Genomic DNA, 19267 nt, shown 5'->3' with positions numbered 1-19267 from the left:
TTTTTCACACAGGAAAAGTGGCAACAGTGTAGCGGTTACATCGGTGGCCAGAATAACCTCTAAAGAAATACCACCCATTTCCCCCCATACCCAGACTTTACGGTGAAATGTCCTTATCCTATTAACAAATACACTTCCTGCAAATCGACCTATACAGCTAGCTATGTCTCCGGGGCAGGAAGGTACTAAGTGATAGAGGCAGAATTAAAAAGGTTTCGAAAGAAGCATATATCTTGATTTTTTTTACACTACTTAAGGCCATGGTGCAAGGAAATGGGCTTTTTGCAGGTCAACACCCACTCTTTTACCTCAATTTGTGACTGCTATGTACTGAAGCAATGGCTCTGAAATGTTCTGAGGCCTGCTAAACTGGACTCAGTGCATGTGCTCTGACCCTTGAAATGGTGCATGTTTAATTGGCTTGTCCCCAACTGGCATACCCTAACTTACTAGTAAGACCCTGGTATATGGTACCAGGGGAACCCAGGGCCTGTAAGTTAGAGAGTTCCCCAGGGACTGTATCACTAGTTGTCCCACCCTGAGAGGAACAAGGTAAAACATGGCTCCCAGTCTGCCACTGCAGACTGGAAGGCCAGTTTAAAACTGCTAACTCGACTTTGTCATTTAAGGTAATGTCAAAGCTCAATCCTCCCCTTTTAATGTATGTAAGTCACCCCTATGGCAGGCCTAACGAGACCTAAGGCAGGGTGCTGTACATTAAAAAGTGGAACAGGTACTTTATATGTTCCAGCAGTAAAAAACCCTAAATTGTCATTTTTACTGCGGAAAGGTTAGTAGGCCCATTGGCAAGTACAGAGTTACAGGCTGGGTCTCCAGACATGCTAACGTCTGAATGGGACTACTGTGGTTGGTACTGTTTGGCATCAAAAGAATCAGTGCATTAAATCAGATTTGATGGTTAAATCAAATTTAATATCACTGGTGGGCAAAGTGCAACTTGAGAAGTTGCCACTTTAGTTGCCCAAGGTTCCCAGTGCCTGTTGACTGATGTACATAGGGCTTGTCCCGCAGACCGTTTTCTGCCCTTCTGGGGAGATGTGCTAAAGAATCCCCGAAAAAAACACAATAGGCGGCGGCATGGGAGGGAGGTGTTATCTTCTTCCTGCAGGAAGCCACACAGGTGTTAACCCAAAAAGCGAGCTTCAGGTGTTAGCCCAAAAAGCGAGCTTTAAAGGAGAAGCCACATTTGAAAGGAAAACGGGCAACACTTAGGAGAGGAGCACTCTATTGTTTAGGCAGACAGGCTGGCACTGGGGACAGGAGAAGCAAAGTCAGTTGTCAAACAATTTTTTCCGGGGGCGTGTAGCCCCTTGGTAGCCACATCTCTGGAGGTGAGCTAAAGAGCTCTGAGTGTTGAGAGTGAGGCATCATCATGGTCATGGGAGGGGGCAAAATTGTGCATACTGGGATAGCCAGATGTAACACTTCCAAGGGAGTGGTCATCAGAAGGAAGAGAACCTTGTAGTCAGTAGGCTACCAACCGCATCCTACCATGAGGACATTTTCTGAAGATAAATAGGGCACCTCTGGCACCCAGAACTCGGATCTCGACCCACTTGAAAGAAGTGATGTGGCGTAATGGCTAAAGCTGCTGACTTTGAATTTGGGGAACCAGGTTCAAGTCTCGGCGGAGGCTCAACACCTTGTAATTCTGGACAAATCACTTAATCTCCCCGTGCCTCATAAAATGTAAGTGTCCATCTGTAATGCAACTGGTGCTCATGTAAAATGCTTGGATACCTTCGAGTCAAGTTCATGCTATATAAAACTAAAAAAAAAAAAAGACCGAAGGAGGACTGCCCTTCTGCACCGCTGAAGACTGCTCCTACCGTGTCCTGCTCCAAGGAGTTGTCTCCAGAGCCCAGTCAAGTCAAGAGACTCCAAAGGCCCGCCGCCTGGCTTCCTGTTCGCAGCACAGGGACACAATTGCTGAAGAAGCCTGCTGAGGCAAGTTTGAAGCCCAAAGTTTCACCAGAGTTGCCTGGATGCGGTCGTGCTGTCTGAAAGTTGCTGGGACCCTCTGAAAGCAAGATATCAATTCAGGATTGACCTGTAACTGTGACAACAGACAGTGGTAATCCAGTGGCGACTGAACTTCGGTCAGACCGCAGAAGACTTTGTGGGACATCGACCCTGCAAACAGGACCCCCTCACCATCTTTGTGGATCAAGAAATCCCTGAAGGAAGACCCGTATCGACTGTGTCACATCCACAGCATCTTCAGCATCCTTCTTTCCTTGTATCAGGACCTCTCCATGGATAAAGTGCCTGGAACTGCTGAAGGACTGCTTCCTCTGTAAAGGTAACTGTTTTTGAGGACCTTATTGATCTCCCTGACTAGCTCCCTGCCAGAGTTGGTCGCCCCAAGTACTCCTAACTGACCGCATTGACACTTACCTACGTTTTCTTTGAAAAAGTTCTCTGTGTCCAATTCGTTGACTTTGCCAAGACTTTTTCTTGGTTGAGTGAAATTGTTTTGATTTAATATTGCTTGTAAAATCTATATCTCTGGAACCCTTCAGTCGAGGTTTTTCGTTCTAGTGTCTAAATTCTTATACAAACACAGTCTATTTAAACAAATTTGTGTCGTATTTCTTGAGTGTTGTGTTGATTTCTTCTTCAAATGTTTTGGTACTGTTGAAATGCTTTACACTTGTTCCTCTGTGTAAGCCTTGCTGCTCAGAGCCACAGCTACCCAGGGTTGAACTGAGGGTTTGACAGACAAAACCCGAGGGTCCTAAGGAGGTAGGTAGGTTTATTACAAGGTGAGGTTTCACTACCACGCAATATATTACATGGCGATTATCAAGTTATAGTTACCTTGGGGCAGAGTTATAGGTACTTGAGATAACTTTAACTAGAACTGCTGAAATTATATGGTTTTGTCTCTGTAAAGTCTGAACCTAACTGTAAATTCCCTGAAACCTTTGATTTATTTCAGTTTTTAAAATTCTATTTCATAACTACAACGTCCAAGTAACCTTTGATTTCTGCAGTGAATTTCTATGGCCAAAATCCCCCCGCAGCCCCCAACAAACATGCAGTGGGTGCCCTGGGTGGGCTCCAGGGAACCCATCATAAACTGGACGGGCCCCGGGGAATGGAGTCCCCAAGGCCAATAATGGCCCGGGGAGGTGGGGGCTTCATGCCCCCCTCCCCCTTCATAATTTAGGCCTCAGGGACTCCATCTCTCGGGACCTAGCCTTATGATAAAGGGGGAAGGGGGGCATGCAGCCCCCCTCTTCAGGACAATATTGGCCCTGGGGACCCCTTGTTATATGGTGGGTGCCCTGTAGCTCACCCAGGGCACCCACTACATATTAAAAAGGGGGAGAGGGCACATAGTCCCCCCCCCCGGGCCGTGTTTGGCCCCGGGAACCCCATCTCCTGGGACTTGACCTTAATATGAAAGGGTATTAGGGTTTGCAGCTCCTCTCCCAAGGCCAACATTGGCCCTGGGAACCCCATCCCCTGGGGACCAGCCAGTAAATGGTGGGTGCCCTGGAGCCCACTCAGGAAACCCACTGCATGTTTGCTGGGGGCCAGGGGGAGGCACAATACCCCGGCGGCCCCAGTCGACTTACTGCCTCCAGCGGGAGGCGGCACTGCTGCTCGCCCGCAACGAGTAGCTTAAAATGCTGCTCCCTGCGGGCTGGAGCTATTTTTTCATCTGTTTCCATGCACGCTTCACAGTGGGCAGGGAAATAGATGAAAAGTCATCTCTTAGCAGGCAGGAGCATTTTTCATGCTCTCGCCCACAGGGAGCAGACTTAGTGTTTGCTCTCCCTTGGCGGGAGCTTTGAAGCTGCTCCCGGTAAGTGAGAGCAAAACAGGGAAACTGCTATGTTCAGGGATGGGCACCCCGGGACATAGCTGGAGCCAGCCCTGGGGAATGGGGTCCCCAGGGAAAGTAACGGTTTCGGAAAGGGGGCCTTGTGGCACCTCTTCCCCTTTTTCTTTTGGACACGACCAGACCCCGGTGGGTAGGGGTGGCGGGCCCCAGTGACAAAATCAGCCCCCCTCTCTATTTTCAAATTCAGCCAGGCTCTGGGAGATGGGGTCCCCGGGGCCAAAATTGGACTGGGAGGGGGCCACGTGCACCCCCTCCCCCTAATTTATCAATGAAATTCCCCCGTGACCTAGCCCATCCACTGGGCAAAAAAAAAAAAAAATCATGTGCGGGTAACTGCACTTGCTTCTTTGAAAAAATTCAACACTACACTACTACTTGATGTCAACACTACGAGTCCCAAGAATCCTATCTGAGGGCGGTATAAATAAATATCACAAGACTTGGTTTACATCTGTATCTGCCATTAGCATGCCCGTTATCAAGGAGCAGGAGCTTCGAAACACAGGAATATCCAAGAGTGTATGCTGGTTTTACCTGAATAAAGGATCCTGCGGGGAGCTGCAGGACCCGCCTTAACTCAAGTGCGTTTCTGTTTGTTGGACAAACTTGGAGCTTGAATATATATATATATATATATATATATATATATATATATATATATATATATATATATATATATATATATATATATATATATATATATATATATATATATATTATCTACTGGCGATAGTTATAGTTAGGACCTATTTTCCATAGGAAATCCGCAACATTCTATTGGGAATTTCTTTGGCGCCGATTGACGAATCTTCGCGAAATTCTCCAAACTTTTGGCCAGCTCTGCTCCGCTCCTACCCTGAAAGTTTCGTGGTGATCCGTCAAGCGGGGGCCGAGAAAAAAGGGGGGTCCCAAAACGCGTTTTCCCCATGCAATTTCCCATAGGATCTGTTGTCGCAGCTACAGCCCGAACCGCTGAACGGAATGACACCAAATTTGGCAAAGAGGTAGTCCTCAGTTCGGACTCGTGCCTTTTGCATATTTGGTGTGAATCTGTTCAGTAGTTCCTGAGAAAATTAGGGTAAAAAAGTTAGTGATATCTATGGCCACGGAGGATCCGCGGACCCTACCTGCACCGTACGCGAACCCTCCTCGAACCGAGCGCGCACCCTCCCGATCGCGCGCTGAATGCTAATTTGCTGTCGAGCGTCTCTCTACATTCGAAACCAGGAACTGTTGGCGGCCATTTTCTGCCTCGGTAGAAGCGAGGCTGAAGAAGCAAGGGGAATAAATGCGTAAAACATATAAAGGGGGCAGAGTGGGAATACTCTGACCCTCTAGCGGTGCTTAGGGGGTCCCAGAAGGACATCCTATCGCGTTGGATGCACGGATTCTCTTGTGGTGGGTGCGCGGATCCACGGCAACGTTTTTTGAAAAACGACAAGAAATCATTGGTTGTATAACAGCTTTCTACACTGAAAGGTAGGGTGTATATTTTTGTTTTTTAAAGGTATGATTGTTATTGGTTAACAAAAACAGATTGTAAGGAACATTATATATGATAAGCTGATATGTTGAAAAGTCAAGTACACTTCCTGTCTTGTGTAGGAACATTGTGTGCTGAACTTGTGACCTGTGAGCTCAGTGCAGTGATCCATGACCTGTTTCTATGGTAACAGGCAGAAGGCAGATTGGGGGAAGGGTTGAGGGAATATGCTACTTACCAGTATGCATCTGTTCTTGGCATGTAGAGCTGCAGATCTATACACTGTGCATAGATCGCCATCTGGTGTTGGGCCCGGATGTTTGCAGTTTGTTTTTCCTCTTGGAAAGTCTTTGGAAGTCACGAGGTCGGTGACTCCTCCTTTGGTTCGTATTGCGCATGGGCTTCGGCACCATCCTCAGATTGTTTTTGGCCAGCAGGGAAAGATGGAGCGTAGTAATAACAGTAAAGAAACCCATGTGTGTTGTATCTAAATAAGATAGACTGGAACGGATACAGGTAGCCGGGGAGGCGGGTGGGCGTGTATAGATCTGCAGCTCTACATGCCAAGAACAGATGCATACTGGTAAGTAGCATATTCCGTTCGAGGCATATGAGCTGCAGATTATACACTGTGCATAGACTATATAGCAGTACCCAACCATAGCGGCGACCACCGGCATCCGTTGCAGTTGTTTGGAACAGTGTTTTTAGTACAGCCTGGCCCACACTAGCTTGTTGCTTGGTTTGCACATCTACACAGTAATGTTTTGTGAAAGTGTGCGGTGTTGACCATGTCGCTGCTTTGCAGATGTCATCTAATGGTATGTTCCCTAGAAAAGCCATAGAAGCCCCTATCTTCCTTGTAGAGTGGGCTTTAGGGGGAACAGATAGCGTGCGTTTTGCCTTGTGGTAGCAAATCTGTATGCATTTTACAATCCACCTAGCTATCCCTGATTTAGAAATAGGGTTGCCTTTATGTGGTGGAGAGAAAGAGACAAATAGCTGTTTGGTTTTTCTGAAAGGTTGTGTTCTCTGGATGTAGTAGAGTAAAGCCCTTTTAACATCCAGTGTGTGTAAAGCCCTTTCCGCAACGGTTTGAGGTTCTGAGAAAAAGACTGGTAATTCTACCGACTGGTTGAGATGGAAGGGAGAAATGACTTTGGGTAGGAATTTTGGGTTGGTGCGGAGTACCACCTTGTTCTGATGTATTTGGAGAAAAGGTTCCTGTATAGTGAGTGCTTGTATTTCACTAACCCTTCTAAGGGAAGTGATGGCCACTAGAAAAGCTGTTTTCCATGTGAGAAATTGCAGCTCACATTTATGTAATGGTTCAAAAGGCGGTCCCATTAGCCTTGTGAGAACTATATTTAAGTTCCAGACAGGTGAGGGTGGTACTCTGGGTGGAATTACTCTTTTGAGGCCTTCCATAAACGCTTTGATGGCAGGCACCCTGAAAAGCGATAGGTGCTGCCTGTTCTGTAAGTAAGCAGCAATTGCTGCCAGGTGTAACCGAATGGAATGATTATGCTAGGTTACACCTTTGTAGATGGAGCAAGTAACATATGATGTGCTGTATGGACACATTTAGAGGGTTTATTGTGTTGTTATGGCAGTAAACAACAAATCTTTTCCACTTTGCAGCATAGCATGCCCTAGTAGTAGGGCGTCTACCTTCTCTGATAATATTCATGCAATCAGGGGGAAGGTTAAGATATCCGAATTCTAGGACCTCAGGAGCCAGATCGCAAGGTTGAGCTGAGCTGGGTCCGGGTGCCTGATCTCTCCATGGTTCTGGGTTAGGAGGCATGGTGAGAGGTGTAACTTTTGGTGTGGTACTACCGAGAGTTCCAGTAGTGTAGTGTACCACGGTTGTCTGGCCCATGTTGGAGCTGCCAGGATGAGCGTGAGGGAATGCTGTTGTAGCTTTCGCACCACTAATGGAATTAGACGGAGAGGTGGAAAAGCGTATGCAAATTTGTCTGACCAGTTCATCCATATCGCATTGCCTTTAGACAATGGGTGTGGATATCTGGCGGCGAAGCTTGGGCATTTTTTGTTTTCGTGGGTGGCGAAGAGGTCTATCTGAGGATGCCCCCACTTCTGAAAGTACGGGTGAAGAACCTGTGGGTGAAGTTCCCATTTGTGGATCTGTTGCGTTTGTCTGCTGAGCAGATCTGCCACGGTGTTTTGGACTCCTGGGACGTGTTGGGCCAGGAGAAAAAAATTCTGCGGAATTGCCCATCTCCATATGCTCTGTGCTAATTGAGAGAGCTGTGGAGAGTGTGTGCCCCCCTGTTTTTGGATGTAGTACATGGCAGTCATGTTGTCTGTGCGAATGAGGACTGCTTTGCCTGAAATCCGCGTCTGGATGGATTTTAGGGCTAGGAAGATTGCCAGTAACTCCAAATGGTTGATGTCGAGTAACTTCTGTTGCGGCGTCCATGTGCCCTGCACTGTGAGATGTAACAGATGAGCTCCCCAGCCGGAGAGCGATGCGTCTGTTGTTAGGGTTATTTGTGGAACCGGGTCCAGGAACGGTCGACCTTTGGAAAGGTTTGTGGTGTTCCACCACTGCAGAGAGCGATGGGTGCGACCGCCCACCAACACCAGATCTGTCAGTTGCCCCTGGGCCTGGTTCCACTGGCGCGCTAAGCACTCTTGGAGTGGACGCATCTGGAGTCTTGTATGAGGCACTATGAAAATGCAAGAGGCCATCATCCCTATAAGTTGCATAAACACTCTTGCTGGGAGAGAGTGTTGAAGTATGAATTTTTGACGCAGAGCCTGTATGTTTGCAATCCTGGGAGGATTGGGATAGGCTATGGCTTTTGAGGTGTCTATGGTGGCACCGAGGTATTGTTTTGTGTGTGATGGTACCAGGTGGGACTTTTGGTGGTTCACCGTGAAACCTAGCTGGTGAAGTAGTTGGATTGTAGCGGCGGTGTGGTGCACACATTGGTGGTAAGACGTGGCTTTTATTAGCCAGTCGTCCAAATATGGGAAGACGTGAATGGGCTGTCTTCTGAGGTGTGCCGCCACTACTGCTAGGCACTTGGTGAATACCCTTGGTGCTGTTGTGACCCCGAACGGGAGCACCTTGAACTGGTAGTGTTGCCCGTCCTCTACAAACCTGAGGTACTTTCTGTGAGCATGGTGTACTGGGATGTGAAAGTATGCGTCTTTCAAGTCCAGTGTGGTGAAAAAGTTGTTGTGGGAGAGGAGTGGAAGAACCTGTTGAAGGGTTACCATGTGAAAATGGTCTGAATGTATGTAAGCGTTTAGAGGTCTGAGATCTAGAATAGGTCGTAGAGTCTCGTCTCTTTTTGGAATCAGAAAGTACAGGGAGTAGACCCCTAAATTTTGCTGATTGATGGGGACTTGCTCTATGGCTTGTTTTTGCAGGAGGGAGATTACTTCCTGTTTTAATAACGTGGCATGTTCTTGTGACATTGGGCGTTGCCTGGGTGGAATGTTTGGGGGGGTAGATGTTAATTCTAGGCAGTACCCTGAATGAATAATTTGGGTCCCCCATCTGTCTGAGGTGATGGTCTCCCAGACGTGAAGGAAATTTTGTATTCTGCCCCCGACCGGAGTGGAATGGTCTGGAGGGAGCGGGGGAAAGTCATTGGGTAGGCGGTGTGGCAGAGCGGGCGGTATTTGTCTTGCTTCTGCCTTTATTATTATTGCCTCTGTAGCCGCCTCTTTGATAACCCCTTGTGAAGGTAGACTGAGGAGGGGATTTGTAGGACGTGGATGCGCTATCTGAGGGGTAGCCTCTACCCGTGCCCCGAAAGGAAGAGCGGCGAAAGGAGCGCCTAGGAGTGTGTGACTGTAGGGCTCCCATGGATTTCGCCGTATCAGTATCTTTCTTCATCTTCTCGAGGGCTTCATTAACTTTTGGACCAAATAAATGTTGTTGATCGAATGGGTGGTTCAATATGGAGGCTTGCACCTCAGGTTTAAAACCTGAAACTCTTAGCCAGGCGTGGCGACGGAGGAGGACACTGGTGTTTATGACCCTGGAGGCTGTATCTGCCGCATCTAGGGCACAGCGTATAGAGGTATTAGTTATAGTTTTTCCCTCTTGAATCAATTAGTTAGCCCTATTTCTGTAATTTTCAGGGAGATGGTGCATGATGGTCTCTAACTCATCATAATGCGCTTTGTTGTATCTGGCCAATAGCGCTTGAGTGTTGGCGATACGCCATATATTGGCGGCTTGTGACGCAGTGCGCTTCCCTGACGCGTCTAGGAGCTTGGACTCTTTGTCAGGTGGTGGTGCATCGCCTGACGCCTGAGAATTTGAACGCTTCCTAGCTGTAGACACCACTAAGGAATCCAGTGGTGCTGGGCCTTTAATGTTTGAAGGATCTGTGGGGGCGGCTTTGTATTTTTTCTCTATACGTGGGTTTAGGACCCTAGCCCTGACTGGGTCTTTAAAAACCTCTGGTGCATGTTTGATTACTCCTTTTAGCATAGGTAGTATAGCAGTAGACCTATGTGCAGTATCGAAGGTGTCTAGGAGAAAATCTTCCTCTACTGGGTCAGTATGTAGCTCTACCCCGTGATTATGTGCCGCCCTCTGTAGTAGGTGGTGAAAACCTAACGAGTCTTCTGGTGGGGATGGCCTAGATGGATAAAGGTCATCCTGTGGGACATCTGGGATGTCCGGATTGTTATAGTGATCCCATGGGTCTGGGGATCCAGTAGGGGTGGGGTCTTGTGGCACATCTGCTGGATCGTAGTAAGGGTCCCCTTGATCATCATGGTCTGGAGACAGGGTCGGAGAGCGATGAGGCAGGGATGGAGAAGGTGGAGGTGGGGAAGGTGGAGGGGGTGGAGGAGGTGGGGAAGGCACTCTGAAAGGGGAGGTAGCAGTGTCCTTCCTCTTTGGAGGTGGAGGTGGAGCTGGTTTGTCCAAATGTCTCTTTTTTGAAGACAGTGTCAAATGTCCAGTTTTTGGATCCTTGGTACGTGTCTTTTGCATAGGATCCGGTGTAAAAAGTTCTTGCGACACTGGTTGTTCGGTCGGCGCCGAGGTTTTCGGGGCAACGGCTTTTTAGGCTTGTCTGTGCCGTGCTTTTTCGGGACCTCTGATTTTTTGTTCGGTGCCGAGAGAGGCTTCAGCACGGGAGTGTCGGTGCCGAGGGCCTTATGATGTTTGGTCAGCACCGAGAGGGCGGATTTAGACACCGAGGGCTTTGGTGCTGAGCTCGGTGTGGAGGTGGAGGCCGATTTTTTTTTCGGTGCCGAAGGGTGTTTTTCGGCACCGCTGGTAGGCTGGCTCGAGCCCGAGCCGCCGTAAGGCTTAGTAGGCTTCTTTACCGGGCCCGAAGGTGGGGTGTTAGAAGCATTGTCCTTGGTCTTGCCTAGGCTCGAAGGCGTGACCGAAGCCTTTTTGTGTATCGGCGCGGGTGTGGGAGGGGGTATAGTACTCACGACCCTCTGCGCCGGGGTGATGTCCTCCACATCTGAGTCGTCGGCCTCGGAAGCACTGACCAGGTCGTCGTCATCTTCTTCGATGTTCTGCTGTCCCGGAGCTTCGACGTCGTCCCCGAAGATGTCGACTGGAGTGGAGGTCGAGGAGTGCGCCATGTTGCGTCTGGCCCTTCGATCTCGAATAGTCTTTTTCGATCTAAAAGACCTGCAGGCGCGACAGTCTCGAGCCTCGTGTTCAGGGGAGAGGCAGAGGTTGCACACCTCATGAAGTTCGGTGTGGGGGAATTTGGACTCACATCGAGGGCACTTCTTGAAGGGAGTTCTTTCCATCAGTCGAGACCGGAGCCGGGATAGGCCCGAAGGCCGCCGTCGACGACCGGAATCGAAGAAATGTTGAAGAGAAGGTGATTAAGATGATTTATTATCTGAAGAATCTCGATGAGCGAGGATTTTGGGTCGATCGTTGAACTGGAAAAGTTCGGAACCGGAGCGTGAAGTATTACATCCGAGCCCGATGGCGGAAAAAAACAATCTGAGGATGGAGCAGAAGCCTATGCGCAATACGAACTGACCTCGTGACTTCCAAAGACTTTCCAAGAGGAAAAACAAACTGCAAACATCCGGGCCCAACACCAGATGGCGATCTATGCACAGTGTATAATCTGCAGCTCATATGCCTCGAACATGTATTTCAGTTGGAAAGGGTTGAAATGTTTAACCAATAGAAATGTGTGTTTGCTTTTGAGTTTATGTGCGAAGGATTGTGATTTGATGTTTACATGTATATGTGTGGAAAATGAGAGGGAAACTTTTCCATTCTTTGCTTTTGCTAAGAGGTGCACAGTGCAGAGATTATGTAAAAGAAAATATGGTGAGTGATTGATATACTCCTTAATCTACAAAAGAACTTGAAAGATGAGTTATTTAATTGTGAGGGGATGTATGTGGACTATTTTGATTTTAATCAGACTAATGTATTTTTCCTGCTTAAGTTTAGGGAGTACTTTTTTCTCTACAATGTGTGTGCATGTAGAAACCATTCTGTGATTGGCATTTGTGTTTTTCATGTGTTTGTAGAGAGATAACTGCAGTTTTTTTATTTTGGTAGAATTAGAAACCAGTCATTGTTTATGAATTTGTGAAATGAGTTATGTTATGTTTCTATACTAAAATGTAGTACTACTTCTAGATGAAGAAATGTGTTTTCATATAGTGCAAGGGATAGTGTTGTTTGTCTAGAATCACACAGTGAGTCTGTGTGCATTTGGGAACCACTGTGAGAGAAGCATTTGGTAATATCGTGTATTTGCTGACAGATAAGTGTTTTAAAACCAGTCAGGTTGTCAAGTTTTAGTAGCATTAGAAGCCAGTCTTTGCTTATGTGTTGATTAAATGAGTCAGGCATTGACACTAAAGTGCAGTCGTGAAATATGTAGATTGTGTGCAGTTCCCTTATCACTTCCAGTGTAGTGAATGAGTTTTGGTAAACTCCTAGGGATACTGGTGCTTGTCAAGGATCACACTGTGAGTCTTTGTGCATTTGGGAACCACTGTGAGAGAAGCGTTTGGTAACATCGTGTATTTGCTGAGAGAAAACTGTTTTAAAACCTGTCATGTTGTCAAGTTTTAGTAGCATTAGAAGCCAGTCTTTGCTTATGTGTTGATTAAATGAGTCAGGCATTGACACTAAAGAGCAGTTGTGAAATATGTAGATTGTGTGCAGTTCCCTTATCACTTCCAGTGAAGTGAATGAGTTTTGGTAAACTCCTAGGAATACTGGTGCTTGTCTAGAATCACACTGTGAGTTTTTGTGCATTTGGGAACCACTGTGACAGAAGCGTTTGGTAACTGCGTGTATTTGCTGAGAGAAAACTGTTTTAAAACCTGTCATGTTGTCAAGTTTTAGTAGCATTAGAAGCCAGTCTTTGCTTATGCATTGATTATGTGTTGATTAAATGAGTCAGGCATTGACACTAAAGTGCAGTCGTGAAATATGTAGATTGTGTGCAGTTCCCTTATCACTTCCAGTGAAGTGAATGAGTTTTGGTAAACTCCTAGGGATACTGGTGCTTGTCTAGAATCACACTGTGAGTCTTTGTGCATTTGGGAACCACTGTGAAAGAAGCGTTTGGTAACATTGTGTATTTGGTGAAAGAAAACTGTTTTAAAACTTGGCATGTTGTCAAGTTGTAGTAGCATTAGAAGCCAGTCATTGCTTATGCGTTGATTAAATGAGTCAGGCATTGACACTAAAGTGCAGTCGTGAAATATGTAGATTATGTGCAGTTCCCTTACCACTTCCACTGTAGTGAATGAGTTTTGGTAAGCTGCTAGGGATAGTGTTGTTTGTCTAGAATCACACTGTGAGTCTGTGTGTATTTGGGAACCATTGTGAGAGAAGTGTTTGGTAACATCGTGTATTTGCTGACAGATAAGTGTTGTAAAACATGTCATGTTGTCAAGTTTTAGTAGCATTAGAAGACAGTTATGGCTTATGCTTTCATTATATGAGTCAGGCATTGACAGTAAATTGCAGTTGTGAAATATGTAGATTGTGTGCAGTTCCCTTACCACTTGCACTGTAGTGAATACGTTTTGGTAAGCTCATAGGGATAGTGGTGCTTGTCTAGAATCATACTGTGAGTTAGTGTGTATTTGGGATCACTGTGAGAGAAGCATTTGGTAACAGCATTTATTTGCTGGCAGATAACTGTTTTAAAATCTGTCATGTTGAGAAGTTTTAGTAGCATTAGAAGCCAGTCTTTGCTTATGTGTTGATTAAATGAGTCAGGCATTGACACTAAAGAGCAGTCGTGAAATATGTAGATTGTGTGCAGTTCCCTTATCACTTCCAGTGTTGTGAATGAGTTTTGGTAAACTCCTAGGGATACTGGTGCTTGTCTAGAATCACACTGAGTCTTTGTGCATTTGGGAATCACTGTGAGAGAAGCGTTTGGTAACATCGTGTATTTGCTGACAGAAAATTGTTTTAAAACTTGTCATGTTGTCAAGTTTTAGTAGCATTAGAAGCCAGTCATTGCTTATGCGATGATTATGTGTTGATTAAATGAGTCAGGCATTGACACTAAAGTGCAGTCGTGAAATATGTAGATTGTGTGCAGTTCCCTTATTACTTCCAGTGTAGTGAATGAGTTTTGGTAAACTCCTAGGAATACTGGTGCTTGTCTAGAATCACACTGTGAGTCTTTGTGCATTTGGGAAACACTGTGAGAGAAGCGTTTGGTAACATGGTGTATTTGCTGAGAGAAAACGGTTTGAAAACGGGTTTAAAACCTGTCATGTTGTCAAGTTTTAGTAGCATTAGAAGCCAGTCTTTGCTTATGTGTTGATTAAATGAGTCAGGCATTGACACTAAAGAGCAGTCGTGAAATATGTAGATTGTGTGCAGTTCCCTTACCACTTCCACTGTAGTGAATGAGTTTTGGTAAGCTACTAGGGATAGTGTTGTTTGTCTAGAATCACACTGTGAGTCTTTGTGTATTTGGGAACCACTGTGAGAGAAGTGTTTGGTAACATCGTGTATTTGCTGACAGATAAGTGTTGTAAAACATGTCATGTTGTCAAGTTTTAGTAGCATTAGAAGACAGTTATGGCTTATGCTTTCATTATATGAGTCAGGCATTCAGTCAGTATGGATGCAGTCCTCTAATCACCTACACAGTTGTGTTTCACACCTTCTATTCCCTAGTTAGTATTCATACTCTTCTAGCAAACACCCTGTGAGTCACCAAGTGTGTCTCCTTATACTACTGTAATCATTTAGTCAGTTAGCATGTAGTGTTTTAGTGAGGTAGGCTTTAGGGCATGAACTGCTTCAAAGTAGTATGCACTATGCATGTAGTGTTTTAATGATCGTCACACTTGTGGTTTAGGGCTATAGTTTCATAGTCAGTTTTTATATAAAATGTGTTTGTACAGTAATGGAATAGTATAAATTTGAAAGTTATTAATATACATTTATTTGTGATTCTTTTTTACAGATACAGAACAGGAGTGTTTCTCATCTGTTTGCACTCTTCTCGTGCAAGATTGTTTGGATGAAGGGTCCTTAGGTGTTTCATCATACTTGCTGTGCCGCACGAGTTTTTTTTGTTAGGATCTCCTCGTAACAGAACTCTTTGGCAAATCTTGCGAGTGACGAAGGTGGCATTGGTCTTTGTTTGCTCCTTGGATAAAGTAAAAAATTTCCTCACCACTGAAGAAAAACGTTGTTTGTGTGGTGCCTTCTGCAAAACATTTTCTTCAGATTCGGTAAATATTTTAAAGCGGCAACATATACAGTTTTTGTAACTTATAAAATTTTGTTAGCTGTATGCATTTTATATATCTGTGATTTGTTTCTTGTGGTATTTTGTTGAGAATACCATGTTGTTGTTTTTTTTAACAATCTTTCTTATTTTCCAGGTCTGTCGTCGACATCCATTGTCCCCACAGTAGTGTTCCGCCTTATTTTTTATTATTGTTGTTACATTTTGTTTATTAGTTTATTGTTCATATATATGTTAATAAAAAAATAAAGTTTGAAAATATTTTTTCGCTTATATATTTATTATTATAAAAAATAAAGTTTGAAAAAAAAATTAATAACGTTTTGGGTTGTTCTCTTAACTGCTGTGTGACTCTTTCTTGTTCTTATTACTGTTATTTGATGGGAGTCCACCATGGTGTTACATTTTGGGGGACTTATTGCTGGAATACTGGTGATATCTGCAGTTTGCACTAACTTCTGAATAGTGTGTTAGATTTATCTCAACTTTACTTCCGTTAAAGTGCTGATAATGAAATGGAGAGTAGCCGTTCCCGTGCAAAAAGACACGAGGTGCACCTTTCCGATTTATTCTAAGTACTAAAATCCTGTATTGAATTGCACTGAGGTATTGGCTGCAGTTACAATGTACACACAAAATCTATTAAGAAATCTCATTGTATTTATATTGATTGGGAATAGTGCGTCAGGTGCTGGATCTTGATGAGATACACTGCTCTGTTCGTATATTGTTCTGCACACGAAAAAAATCACAACTTTCACACAATTTGCAATGCGAAACAAATTCCGGCGATAAGACACGTTAGCACCAGGGATTTTACACCTGCTTTCTGCTGGTGTTAAGCAGGACAACTACCTGCACCATGAAAGGGAACACAGTCAAGAGCCACACCAAAACACCCACAGGTACCATAAAGTCAATGAGCATGATACAGGGATACCCATGAGGGACAGAAGACCCATCTCAACAACTCCAGGACCGCCAATGCCCCCCAAACCCACATCTTAGTAAGTGTGTCCCTGTGGTCATTGTCTTAGCATGATAGGCACGAGCCCTACAACATCACAGTGTGCTGTCACCTCAGCGTTGGCAGTGAGCCTGGATGTGTAGCTACGCACGCATCCTCCTGCATGCACAACTGGCGTGTGCTGGTCTGGGGTTCACAGGTCAGTGCAGGGGTGTGCCTATCCGGCAAGGGGAACGGGGTGTCTCGGACATGTCCATGTACAGGAAGTGCGGTAAGTGTGTCTCTGTGTTCTGGTGTGGCCTGCTACAAGAGCCGCAGCAGTTGATGTTGTAAACTGGCATGCACCACCTCCAAACGGCACTGTGATGTTGTAGTTGGAATGTAGCAGGACATGCGCAAATAGGCATTACAATGGGGTGCTGTACGAGTGCACGAGATACAACAGCGCACCGTACAAAAGTGTGGGGGCTCGTAGGAGGGAGGTGCAGCCGTTTGGCAACATAACACACAGTGAACTCAACCATGTGCCACATGCTGGGCATCTCATCCATGATGACCACGGTCACAGACATCCCACAACACCAACGATTGGCCTTTGTACACATCCTGTATGAATGCAGCGTGGTTTTCACTTCTATGCTCGTTCAGTGGTGTGATGTTGGCGGGTTGTGTGACTTGTGCTGCTTGTTGGTGTGTTTCATTTTGCCCATTGTTAGTCTATATGTGTGTTGTACTTAATTGTGCATGTGTGCCATTCTGCCCATCTCCCCCCTCCCCCACTCCCTGCTTCTTCCTCTTCCTACTGCTGTTGTGTCTATAATTTTGTTGCTGCACACATAAATACATGTAAAGAATAAATTAGAATAGTTCCTTGATTCTTTTAGGCTTCAAAACTTCTCTATTGGTTTCTTTTAAATTTTCCATATGAACCGTTTTTTTAAATATTGAACAACACATAGAAGTCAGAAGTGCAACGTATTCTATCAACACACTTTCTAGAACATTCTACAACACGTGCAGGGTAAAAGTTCATCAATTTTTTAAAACTTAACGATATTTTTTTGTAACATTTTCTTGAATATTTAACGACACATGCAGGTTAAAAGTTGACGATTGTTTTAAGTTCGAACAGTGCCTTTCAAATGCAAGTAGCAGGTGTGGTTGATCTGAGCAAATTTTATCCTTTGATATGTACTCCACGTTGAAACTGCTTTTTCTTAACCAATCACAAAGATGCTTTTCCACAAAACTAATGTGCACCCTACTTTTAAAAAAGAATGCTTTTCATGATATCTTCAGAGATTAGTTATATATAGGAATTAGCATTTAAAAAACCTTTGAAATTCACAGAAAAAATCATAGGTTTCAGGGGCGTTATAGTTAGCTGGACATTTCCCTCGTACAAAACCCTAGAAATTCCCCTGTTATAGATAGTTCAGCTAACTATAACTCGCGCCCCCGCAATGCACTGCTGATGACGTCACATATTACATCACTCATGACATGGTCAGTGACATCACTGATGACATCACTGATGACATCTCAAATGACATCACTCATGACATCACTGATGACATCATCCATGTGATAAATTAGTGCATCTTATCACACCCTAATATAACCTTTGATACACCGACTCAAAATTTCAGACGGCCATTTTGAAAATCATAGATACTCCAATACCAATAACTACATTCCCACTCATTAACTCTTAGGTCTACATACACCTCCACTCACTCACCTGTACAGTCACTCATACTTACAGTCACTCCGTACAAGACTATCATATGCATTTATACACCTAGATAGACACTCACACACCGCCAATCATCCATTGAGGTACTGACACACCTAGTCATTCGTGCAAGTAATTAAACACAGTCCAATGTACTCACCTATGCAGTTAAACACACTCAAGTTCACTTACGCTCTAATAGAATCATTGATACAAGCACACACTCATCCATACAGCCACTCTCACAATCACACACTCACATATACCCACTTATATACTGCCTTTCACATATGTAGTTAGTCACACATGTACCACTGGCCTAGACCCCTGCAAGCACCCACCTCCTGCAGTGCATGGCCTTCTGGCTTGTACAGCATCCAGTTGGTCTCACAGGGCCTAGCCGCACTCAGGCACACTTACTAAATGTGTCAGAGTTGTAGGTGTAGGACGTAGCAGACAATGCTTTGAACTAGCTGCTAAGTGGTCAAAGTGATTTGAAGGCAGTAACAGGAAAACCTTTTCCATTTGGCAGCATAAATGGGACGAGTAGTAGGCTTGAGTGCCTCCTTGAGTATATTCATGCATTTGAGAGGTAGGCTGAGGTAAATGAACTTCAGGAGCCAGATCACAAGGTTGAGATTCCTGGAGTCGGTGCCGGATTTCTCCATGGTTCTGCATGTGAAGGTCCGGCATGTTGGTGGGGCTCTTGTGAACCACAGAGAGCTCGAGGAGAATGGAGAACTAAGGCTGGCGGGCTTCGGAAGATGCGGTCCGGCGGGGAGAGGTCTAGGTGCCCAGACGCGGCGTCTCCAACATTGAAGATTGTTTCATAGGGAGATCCCCCCCCCCCCCCCCCGAGTCCATGGAGTGCAACCTCGCACATAACAAAATATACAACGTGACTTAGGGAACGTATGTATTAATTACGCATGCTTTATTAGTAGGAGCGTTCACTTAATTTTTTCACTATCTCTATTTTTCCTATTAAGGTTTATCAGAAGTGGCAAACACAGTGCTGGTCCCTGTGTGGTCCTGATGAAGAGCTAGGGGAAGCTCGAAACATGTTGATCATACACTGAATTCCTACTCATCACAGTCAGGTTTCCCAGTGCAACCCCCCTTTTAGACATACCAACCTAGGAGCAAGAATAAAAGTTGTTTAGGCCCACTAGCAAGGTATTTTTAATCACTTTCTAACCACTCCACCACACAATGCACCACACATAGTCTTCCACTAAAAATGCTACTACGTAATTCCACAAGTCGTAGCACGCCCCTGTTCGTAGAGAACTGGGATGGCCCCAATGATGAAGCATGTCACCGTGGGGGAACCCTGGCGAGTGAGGGGGCTCAAGAAAGAATTTTTTTTTCCTCTCTGTCTGGTTTTTCCTGATCACACTGGTTAGGCGCCACATTCTTGGACTAGATCTCTAAACCCAATACCTTGGGTTTTCTTTGTTTGTATACGCAAGGAGGGCGA

The 19267-nt window shown here is 45.1% G+C and overlaps 1 protein-coding gene across 1 annotated transcript in view; it reads right to left on the bottom strand.

Annotated features, from left to right (window-relative positions):
* LOC146811714 (butyrophilin subfamily 1 member A1-like) overlaps nucleotides 1–19267 on the bottom strand; it is a 226686-nt gene that overhangs the window by 83127 nt on the left and 124292 nt on the right. The gene's annotated exons all lie outside the window — the stretch shown is intronic.

The sequence above is a fragment of the Triturus cristatus genome, chromosome 7, assembly GCF_964204655.1.
Source record: "Triturus cristatus chromosome 7, aTriCri1.1, whole genome shotgun sequence".
In the NCBI taxonomy this organism is placed as follows: Eukaryota; Metazoa; Chordata; class Amphibia; order Caudata; family Salamandridae; genus Triturus; species Triturus cristatus.
Note: the sequence above shows the minus strand (reverse complement) of the source record. Positions and strands in the feature narration are given on the sequence as shown.